We start from the raw sequence: 9,620 nt of genomic DNA, 5'->3' as shown, positions 1-9,620 counted from the left end.
CTATTGAGAGAATCATATGGTTTTTCTTCTGCAGTCTGTTAATGTAGTGTATTACATTGATTGTTTTGCGAACGTTGAAACATCCCTGCACACCAGGGATAAATCCCACTTGGTCTGGGTGGATGATCTTTCTGATGTGTTGTTGCATTCTATTGGCCAGAATTTTATTGAGGATTTTTGCATCTATGTTCATCAGGGATATTGGTCTGTAATTCTCTTTCAATGCTGCATCTTTTTCTGGCTTAGGAATTAAGGTGATGCTGGCTTCATAGAAAGAGTTTGGGAGGAGTCCCTCTTTTTCGATTGTTTTGAATAGTTTGAGAAGAATTGGAGTTAGTTCTCTAAATGTCTGGTAGAACTCAGCAGTGAATCCATCTGGTCCTTGGCTTTTCTTTGTTGGGAGGGCCTTTGTTAATGTTTCACTTTCTGTGTCAGTTATGGGTCTGTTTAGGTTTTCTATGTCTTCCTTTCTCAATTTAGGTAGGTTGTATGTGTCCAAGAATCTATCCATTTCTGATAGATTTCCCTGTTTGCTGGCATAAAAGTCCTTGTAGTAATTTCTTTTTTTTTTTTTTTTGACAGGCAGAGTGGACAGTAGAGGGAGACAGAGAGAAAGGTCTTCCTTTTTGCCGTTGGTTCACCCTCCAATGGCCACCGCGGTAGGCGTGCTGCGGCCGGCGCACCGCGCTGTTCCAATGGCAGGAGCCAGGTGCTTATCCTGGTCTCCCATGGGGTGCAGGGCCTAAGCACTTAGGCCATCCTCCACTGCACTCCCTGGCCACAGCAGAGAGCTGGCCTGGAAGAGGGGCAACTGGGACAGGATCGGTGCCCCGACCGGGACTAGAACCCGGTGTGCCGGCGCCGCAAGGTGGAGGATTAGCCCGTTAAGCCACGGCGCCAGCTCCTTGTAGTAATTTCTGATGATTCTTTTTATTTCTGTGGTGTCTGTTGTTACGTTTCTATTTTCATCTCTGAGCCTATTGATTTGGGTCTTTTCTCTTCTTTTTTTAGTTAGTTGGGCCAATGGGGTGTCAATTTTGTTTATTTTTTCAAAAAGCAGCTCCTTGTTTGGTTGATTTTTTTGTAATTTTTTTTTTTTTGGATTCAATCCTGTTGATTTCTTCTGTGATTTTAATTATTTCTCTTCTCCTGCTGGGTTTGGGTTTGGTTTGCTGCAGATTTTCTAGATCCTTGAGATGACTTGAAAGCTCGTCTATTTGGTGCCTTTCCAATTTCTTGATGTAGGCACCTATTGATATAAACTTTCCTCTTAGCACTGCTTTTGTTGTATCCCATAGGTTTTGGTATGTTGTGCTGTTATCCTCATTTACTTCCAGAAAATTTTTGATTTCTCTTTTAATTTCCTCTATGACCCATTGTTCATTCAGGAACATGTTGTTCAATCTCCATGTGTTTGTATGTGCTCTAGGGATTCCCGAGTTGCTAATTTCCAACTTCATTCCTTTATGGTCTGAGAAGCTGCATGGTATGATTCTAATTCTTTTGAATTTGCTGAGACTTGCTTTATGGCCTAGTATGTGGTCAATCCTAGAGAAGGTTCCATGTACTGCTGAGAAGAATGTAAAGTCCTTAGATGTAGGATGAAATGTTCTGTAGATATCTGTTAGATCCATTTGGGCTATAGTGTCGTTTAAATCTACTGTCTCCTTGTTGATCTTCTGTCTTGTTGATCTATCTCTGAGAGTGGAGTATTGAAGTCCCCCAGTACTATTGTATTGGGGTCTAAGTCTCCCTTTAAGTCCCTTAACAAGTCGTTTAAATAAGCTGGTGCCCTGTAATTAGGTGCATATACATTGATAATCGTTATATCTTCCTGCTGAATGGATCCCTTAATCATTAAATAGTGCCCCTCTTTGTCTCTCCTAACAGTTTTTGTGGTAAAGTTTATGTTGTCCGATATTAAGATGGCTACGCCCGCTCTTTTTTCATTTCTGTTGGCATGGTATATCTTTTTCCAGCCTTTCAGTTTCAGTCTGTATGCATCATTGTTGGAAAGCTGAGTTTCTTGCAAGCAACAAAAAGATGGGTTTTGTTCCTTAACCCAATCAGCCAATCGGTGTCTTCTTTTTTTTTTTTTTAATTTTTATTTTTGACAGGCAGAGTGGACAATGAGAGAGAGACAGAGAGAAAGGTCTTCCTTTTGCCGTTGGTTAACCCTCCAATGGCCGCCGCGGTAGTGCGCTGTGGCCGGCGCACCACGCTGTTCCGATGGCAGGAGCCAGGTGCTTCTCCTGGTCTCCCATGGGGTGCAGGGCCCAAGCACTTGGGTCATCCTCCACTGCACTCCCTGGCCACAGCAGAGAGCTGGCCTGGAAGAGGGGCAACTGGGACAGGATGGGTGCCCCGACCAGGACTAGAACCTGGTGTGCCGGCGCCGCAAGGCGGAGGATTAGCCTGTTAAGCCACGGCGCCGGCAATCGGTGTCTTTTAACTGGACAGTTCAGGCCATTAACATTCAATGTGACTATTGAGAAGGAGTAACTTTGCCCTGTCGTTTACCAAAGATTTTTTCTAATATATGGTTTGAGACTCCTGTGATCTTTTGCTGTGAGGTTTCCTTCCTTTATCTTCTTTCATATTGGTGACCGTGTTTCTGTGTTTCTGTATGTAACACATCTTTAAGCATCTTTTGCAGGGCTGGACGAGTGGCGACAAATTCTTTCAATTTGTTTGCTGTGAAAAGTCTTTTTTTCACCTTCATTCACAAATGAGAGCTTTGCAGGATATAATATTCTGGGCTGGCAGTTTTTCTCTCTTAGTACCTGGGCTATATCTCGCCATTCTCTCCTAGGTTGTAGGGTTTCTGATGAGAAGTCTGCTGTGAGTCTAATTGGAGATCATCTGAGAGTAATCTGGCGTTTATCTCTTGCACATTTTAGGATCTTTTCTTTGTGTTTCACTGTGGTGAGTTTGATTACGACGTGTCGTGGTGAGAATCTCTTTTGATCATGTTTATTAGGGGTTCTATAAGCTTCCTGTACTAGGATGTCTCTGTGCTTCTCCAAACCTGGGAAATTTTCTGCTAGTATCTCACTAAAAAGGCCTTCTAATCCTTTCTCCCTCTCCATGCCTTCAGGAACTCCTAGAACCCGAATGTTGGGTTTTTTAAGAGTATCCTGTAGATTCCTGACAGTATTTTTTAGATTTCTGATTTCTTCTTCTTTTCTTTGATTTGACTGTTTCCTTTCCTGTTCTCTGTGTTCTAAGTCCGATATTCTCTCTTCTGCTTCACCCATTCTGTTTTTAAGGCTGTCTAATGTGTTTGTCATTTGATCTATTGAATTCTTCATTTCATTGTGGTTTTTTGTCACTATCACAGTTTCATGTTCTACTAGTTGTTTCATTTCATTTTGATTCCTCCTTAATATTTTATTTTCATGAAAGAGATTTTCTATCTCGTCCATTAAGGATTTCTGTAGTTCAAGAATTTGTTTTTGAGAATTCTTAATGTTCTTATCAATTTTTTGAGATTCACTTCTTGCATTTCCTCTATCTCTTTATCTTCATAATCTTGGATTGGGGCGTCTTGTTCATTTGGGGGCATCATAGTGTCTTCCTTGCTCTTGTTACCTCGGTTTCTACGTTTGTTGTTTGGCATGTTGGAGATAATTTATGGTTTTTTTTTCTGTGGTGTTTTTTTCTCTTTATACTATGCCTCTAAGTGGGCTGTCTGCTTTGATGGATCCTTAGAGGCTGTGATGGGTGTGGCCAGAGAGCTCCGCTTGATTCTTCAGGTATAAGGCTGTGCAAAAAGCGACTCACCCAGATTGTTCTCTCCCTTGATCCTTGCTGGATCGCTCTCTCTCTCTCTCTCTTTTTTTTGTCTCAGTTGGGAAGTAATTTGGCACAGGTGAGTGGAATTGAGGGTAGTTGGAATCTGGCCTCTGTGAGTATTCGTTTGCTCTACCCCTGGGACCACACAAAGAGTTTATGCAGCCCTCAATGTGTTCTCAAGTTTCACCAAAGTTTCAAAGTTACATATGTAAAATGGCACCTGCTTTTTTTTTTGCTCGGTGAGTGAAGAGAGAGGCCTCTGCTTTCCCCCACAATGTCTCGGGTTTCTGACGTCTTTGTCTTGCCTTCCGTTCATTCCCGCGCTGGCGAGATTCTGCGGCTCGTCTCCCGTGGTTGGGTTTCCACGCGGTGGGCTCCCTGTAGGTCCTCTGTGTCACATTCACTAGATCTGGAAGCATTTCCTCTGCAGTTTTTTTCTTGAGTCTTTTCCTGAGGCTACAGTAATTCCACTTTTATGAAGCTTTATTTTCCCAAACTACAGTGCACGTCCTCGCTATCCGCCATCTTGGCTCCGCCCTCCAAAACTTTTAATAACCTTTGGGATGGAGAATACTAATTTAAGGTACTGTAAATAAATTCACACAAACAAAAGATGTTTTAGGATGTTTTACTTCATTATTTAAGTTAGATACTATTAGGAAATTCTAGATTATTTTGTGGATAAAGTGTAATTTCTTTTCACAAGTGTATTTGAGTAGAAACACAAGCTTTTATAATCAATTATTTATGTTTAAAACATATGCTTATGTATGTTTTGTATTAAAATAACAGCATTTTATGAAGTTTAGATACATCTTGTTCAATACAAGCCTATACTTTTTTTAAGTTTTATTTAAAAAGAATCTTTGTATTTATTTTTTTAACACAGCAAATTTGGGTGACACAGTAAGTCCATAATTTACCACAAAATTCATAAACTTAACAACTGAGTATCTTAAGTCTTAAAAATCTTCTGAATCATTCATAGTTATGCACTCAATGGAATGAACTCCTCAGCAGCTGAGAAGAATCTTAACTTAAAAGCACCAACTCTTCAGGCATCTCTACTGGCCTCTATTTTTCATTCTCTAAGACATGCAGTCAGACTGCATGATGCAGCAAATACCAATTTACCTTAAGCTTAATGGATAAGAAAAAGCATTTGGGAAACCAACATTATTAATACTAAGTTTGAAAGCATTTCTACCTCTTTACTGAATAACTTTCCTTTCTGTCAATGTTAAACTCTAATGAATAAAAATTGTGTTTTGATCATAATTTTTTCAGGTTAATCTAGCACTTTAGGACATTTGTATTTGTTTTATAAACCTTAAGGAAAACAAAAAGATAATCTCTAATCTAGACAATTCTGGAATCTTTCATTAGATTTAGAATTTTACAGCAAAGTAATATGATCTGTTTGTCCAAATAGTATGCCTTTTAAAAAATTCTCTCCATGTATGTAAATTAATAAAGCTTATTTCCAATATATATTTTCTGTGTTTTCATTTGCTGAAGCAGGGTTCAAAGGGTGTTTTTAGGATCTTGCCAACATCAGCCCTATGTACCCATAAATTACCAAAGCCATTAAATGGACAATAAAAACTGGTTGAGGCTACTGATGAATGCTTCAAAAGGAATCTGATACACACAGATTTTATTGTCATATTCAACTCACCTGAAGTCTTTCTTGAAACTGTACTCTTGATAGGCTGAAGACAGTAATGGAGTTAATTCTTTATGCCAAAGAGACATGGATCTGTTGTACAAAGGCTTCATTCTCTGTCAGTCCTCAGTAACTTGAGGTCTTTCTGTATATTCTGAATGGCAGTGTTTACATCTTCATATTGTAAAGCACTGCTAGCATATTTGCAGTATTTCTGAGCTCTCACAAAGTCCTCAGGTTTGAGGTGGATATGGCCTTGGGAAACCATACTGAAAAGTGCAGGATCAATGGCTGGAATAATCTATAGAGTAGGTTGGATAGTATTCTTTGTTACATCCATGCTATGGGGCACTTTTGCTGGTGTGTAGGCTAGGGCATGTGCACCCAGAGGACTCTGTATTCAATTATAGCTTTCTGATGGCATGCTGCCTGGGTCAAATGCTGAAGATGATGATGACTGAGGTGTGTTGAATGGGCAGAGATGCTACTACAGCATCTTCATTTTCTTCACCATCAGTATCTTCCTCAATTGCAATAGGGCCTGCTTGAGGAGTCTCCTCATTCTTTAAGCAATTATGGATATATGTTGCCTTCCACCTTGCATACTTTGTGTGTTTCACATTTTCATCAGTGTTATGTCAAGCACAGTTATGACATCTGTTAAAAGACTTGCAGTATAGAAGAACATGATCATGTTTTTTGTGAAATCTCCAGCACAATGTTCATTGCCTGCATATATAAACATTTTCCAAGAATAATTCCCCAAATGGGCAGAACCAACTACTCCTTGGGTAATAACTTCATTATCACTCCCACTGTTTCTTTTTGTTGTTTTTGTGAAGAATCTGAGCCTGGATCAAGGCACAGCTATTTTAGACTAGGCCTCCATCTTGTAACTCAGGCCTGACCAGACCCTGAACCCTTTGGCAAAATCTCCTGAAAGAAGAAAAATAGACTCCCCTTGTGATAAACTCCCCTAGCAACAGCCAATCAGCAGATAGCAGGGAAATACCTGCTATCCAGCTGTCTTTTCCAGGTGTCTTTTTAGGCCATTAAGGTGATTGATAACATCCCCAAACCCTGCAGTTTGGAATATATACCCTCACAGCTTGGACCCTACACTTTAGCCAATCATTTTAAAAAGCATCAACCCCAAAGCCATCTAACCACCTTTACTAGGTCTATTCCCACCACTGGATTTACTAATCAATTTTAAGAGATGTTCTTTAAATTCTCACAGCATGAGATGATTTGCTGAATGGTGCTATAATGTATAGAATGTCTTTGAAAACCCTATATAAACCTCACAAAGGAAATGGGATGGGTCCTCATCAGATGACCATTGTGATGATTGGAGGAGTGGACCCTAGATTGAGCTAGAACAATAAACCTCTTTGCTTTTGCATCATTGAAGTCTCTCATTGGGATAATTGAGTCCCATCCAAGTCTGGTCTAACAGTTGTTGTTAAGATTTATTTATTTATTATAATGGCAGAATTACAGAAAGGCAGAGAGAAAGAGAGTCAGCCTCTGCCATCCACTCCCCAAATGGCTGCAATGGTCAGAGCTGTGCTGATCTGAAGCCAGGAGCCAGGAAATTCTTTCAGGTCTCCCACATGTGTGCAGGGGCCCAAGGACTTGGGCCATCTTTCTACTTCTTTCCCAGGCCAGAGCAGAGAGCTGAGTCAGAAGTGGAGCATCTGGGACTCGAACTGGAGCACATATGGGATGCCAGCACTGTAGGCCAGGGTTTTAACCTGCTGTACCACAGTGTCAACCCCCCAACTATTTATTAAGAGCTCCTAACTGACCTGTTAATTTTGATAAAAATTTATGACACTCAGGAGTTTTATCATCAATCTTCATTCTAGTTTGCATGGCATATAAATGACCCCCTTGGTGAAATACATAATGATCAAACAATGGCTGCCAACAAACACCCCTCAGATCATTTCTTGAGCAACTATTCAGTAATAGGCCACCACAGGGTCCTACTTGTCATGCTCCTGAACCATCAGGTGATGCTGTATGTTCTTTTATTTTTTAAATTTTTTTATTTTATTTTTTTATTTTGACAGGTAGAGTTATAGACAGTGAGAGACAGAGAGAAAGGTCTTCCTTCCGAATGTTCTTGGTATTTTGATTGAGATCACATTGAATCTGTGAATTGCTTTTGAGGGGCTGGCACTGTGGAATAGTAGTTTGAGCCTCTGTGGCATTGGCATCTCATATGGATACCAGTTTGGGTCCCAGCTGGTACTCTGATCCAGCTCTCTGCTTATGGCCTAGGAAGGCAGTGGAAGATGGCCCAAGTGCTTGGGCTCCTGTATCCACATAGGAGATGAGGAGGAAGCTCCTAGCTCATGGGTTCAGATCAGCCCAGCACCCGCCATTACAGCTATTTGGAGAATTAACCAACAGTTAGAAGGCATCATTTTTTTTTCTCTCTGTCTCTCTATAACTTCCTCTCAAATATATAATTGATTGTAAAAGTAAAATTAAAAATAATTTTTATTGGTAGAATGGGAATTTTGAAGATATTAGTTCTTCCAATTTATGAACATTGAAGATTTTTCCTTTTTTTGTGTTTTCTTTTTTTTCTTTAATGTTTTGTAATTTTTCTTATAGAGATCTTTCACACCCTTGACTAAATTTATTCCAAGGTAATAAAAAATTTTATGGTTATTGAGAATTACACTGATCTGATAAGTTATTTTTCAGCTATGGCATTTTTGTGTATATAATGGTTATTGATTTTTGTGTGTTGATTTCATATTTTACAACTTTACCAAACTTCCTTGTGAGTTTCAATAATCTCTTGGTGGAGTCTTTTGGTTTCCCAATATTTAGGATCATGTTATCTGCAAACAGGTTATTAGGCTTTCTCCTTTCTAATTTGTTTTCCTTTGATTTCTTTTTCTTGCATTATTGCCATGGCTAAAACTGTCAGTAGTATATTGAACAGCAGTAGTGATGGAGAGCAACTTTGGTTTCAGATCTTAGTGGAAATGCTTCCATGATTTCCCATTCAATATGATGTTGGTTGAAGATTTGTCATATATTGCCTTGATTGTGATAAGGAATGTTCCTTCTAGTCCCAACTTGCTTAAGGCTTTTATAATGAAAGGTTGCTTTTTATCAAATACTTTCTCTTCATTTATTGATCATCATGTGGTTTTTATTCTTTAGTTTGCTAGTGTCACATATCACATTTATTGATTTGCATATGTTGAACTATCCCTGCATACCCTAGATACATTCCACTTGGTCCAGGTAAATTATCTTTATGATCTGTTGTTGGATTTTATTAGCTAGTATTTTGTTGAAAATTTTGGGATCTGTGGTTATCAGAGATATTGTTCTTTAATTCTCTTTCCCTATTGTATCCTTTTCTGGTTTAGAAAATAAGGTGACACTGGCCAAATAGAAGGAGTTTGGGAATACTCTTCTCTTTCAATTGCTTTGAATAGTTTAAGAAGAATTGGAATTAGTTCTATTTTTAAAAGTCTGGTAGAGTTTAGCAGTGAAGCTTTCTGGTCTTGGGCTTTTCTTTGGAGGGCTTTTGTTACTGATTCAATATCTGTCTTGGTTTTTGGTTTGTTTAGGTTTTCTATATGTCTTCATGGCTCAATGTTTTTACCTAGCATGTGTCTTGATTTCTTCCAGGTTTTTGAATTTGTTGGTCATTGCATGTGATACCTACATTCTATATTGCAATGCTAATCTAAGTTTTCAGTGTTTCACTTCCAAACTAGTTTCCTGCTTACTATCTCTGGGAAACATGAGGTAGGGGCTCAAATTCTTCAGTTCCTTTCACCTAAGTGCAAGATCTACTACTTACTAGGGGATGTGAGAGCCTGGTACAGCCACAGCTGTTGCAGACATTTAGAGAGTGAACCAACATATTGAAGACCTCTCTTCCTCTCTCTCTTCACCCACTTTCTGTGTGTTTCTCTGCCCTTTCTAAAATCATTTTAAAAGTTATTTACTTCTTTATTTGAAAGTCACAGCTACAGAGAGAGAAAGAGAGAGAAAGAGAGACATAGAGAGATCTTCCATCATCTATTTCATGCCCCTGGTGTCTCCAATGGCCAGTGTAGGGCCAGGTTGAAACCAGGAGCTTCTTTTGAGACACCCATGGGGGTGGCAGGAGCCCAAG

At 39.4% G+C, this 9,620-nt stretch overlaps 1 pseudogene; it reads right to left on the bottom strand.

Annotated features, from left to right (window-relative positions):
* Positions 1-5,570: 5,570 nt before the first annotated feature.
* Positions 5,571-7,463, bottom strand: LOC133761191 (vacuolar protein sorting-associated protein VTA1 homolog; annotated as a pseudogene).
* Between the last annotated feature and the right edge of the window lie 2,157 nt (positions 7,464-9,620).

This window comes from Lepus europaeus, chromosome 5, assembly GCF_033115175.1.
Source record: "Lepus europaeus isolate LE1 chromosome 5, mLepTim1.pri, whole genome shotgun sequence".
Lineage (NCBI taxonomy): Eukaryota > Metazoa > Chordata > Mammalia > Lagomorpha > Leporidae > Lepus > Lepus europaeus.
This window is presented reverse-complemented; position numbering and strand designations above follow the sequence as displayed.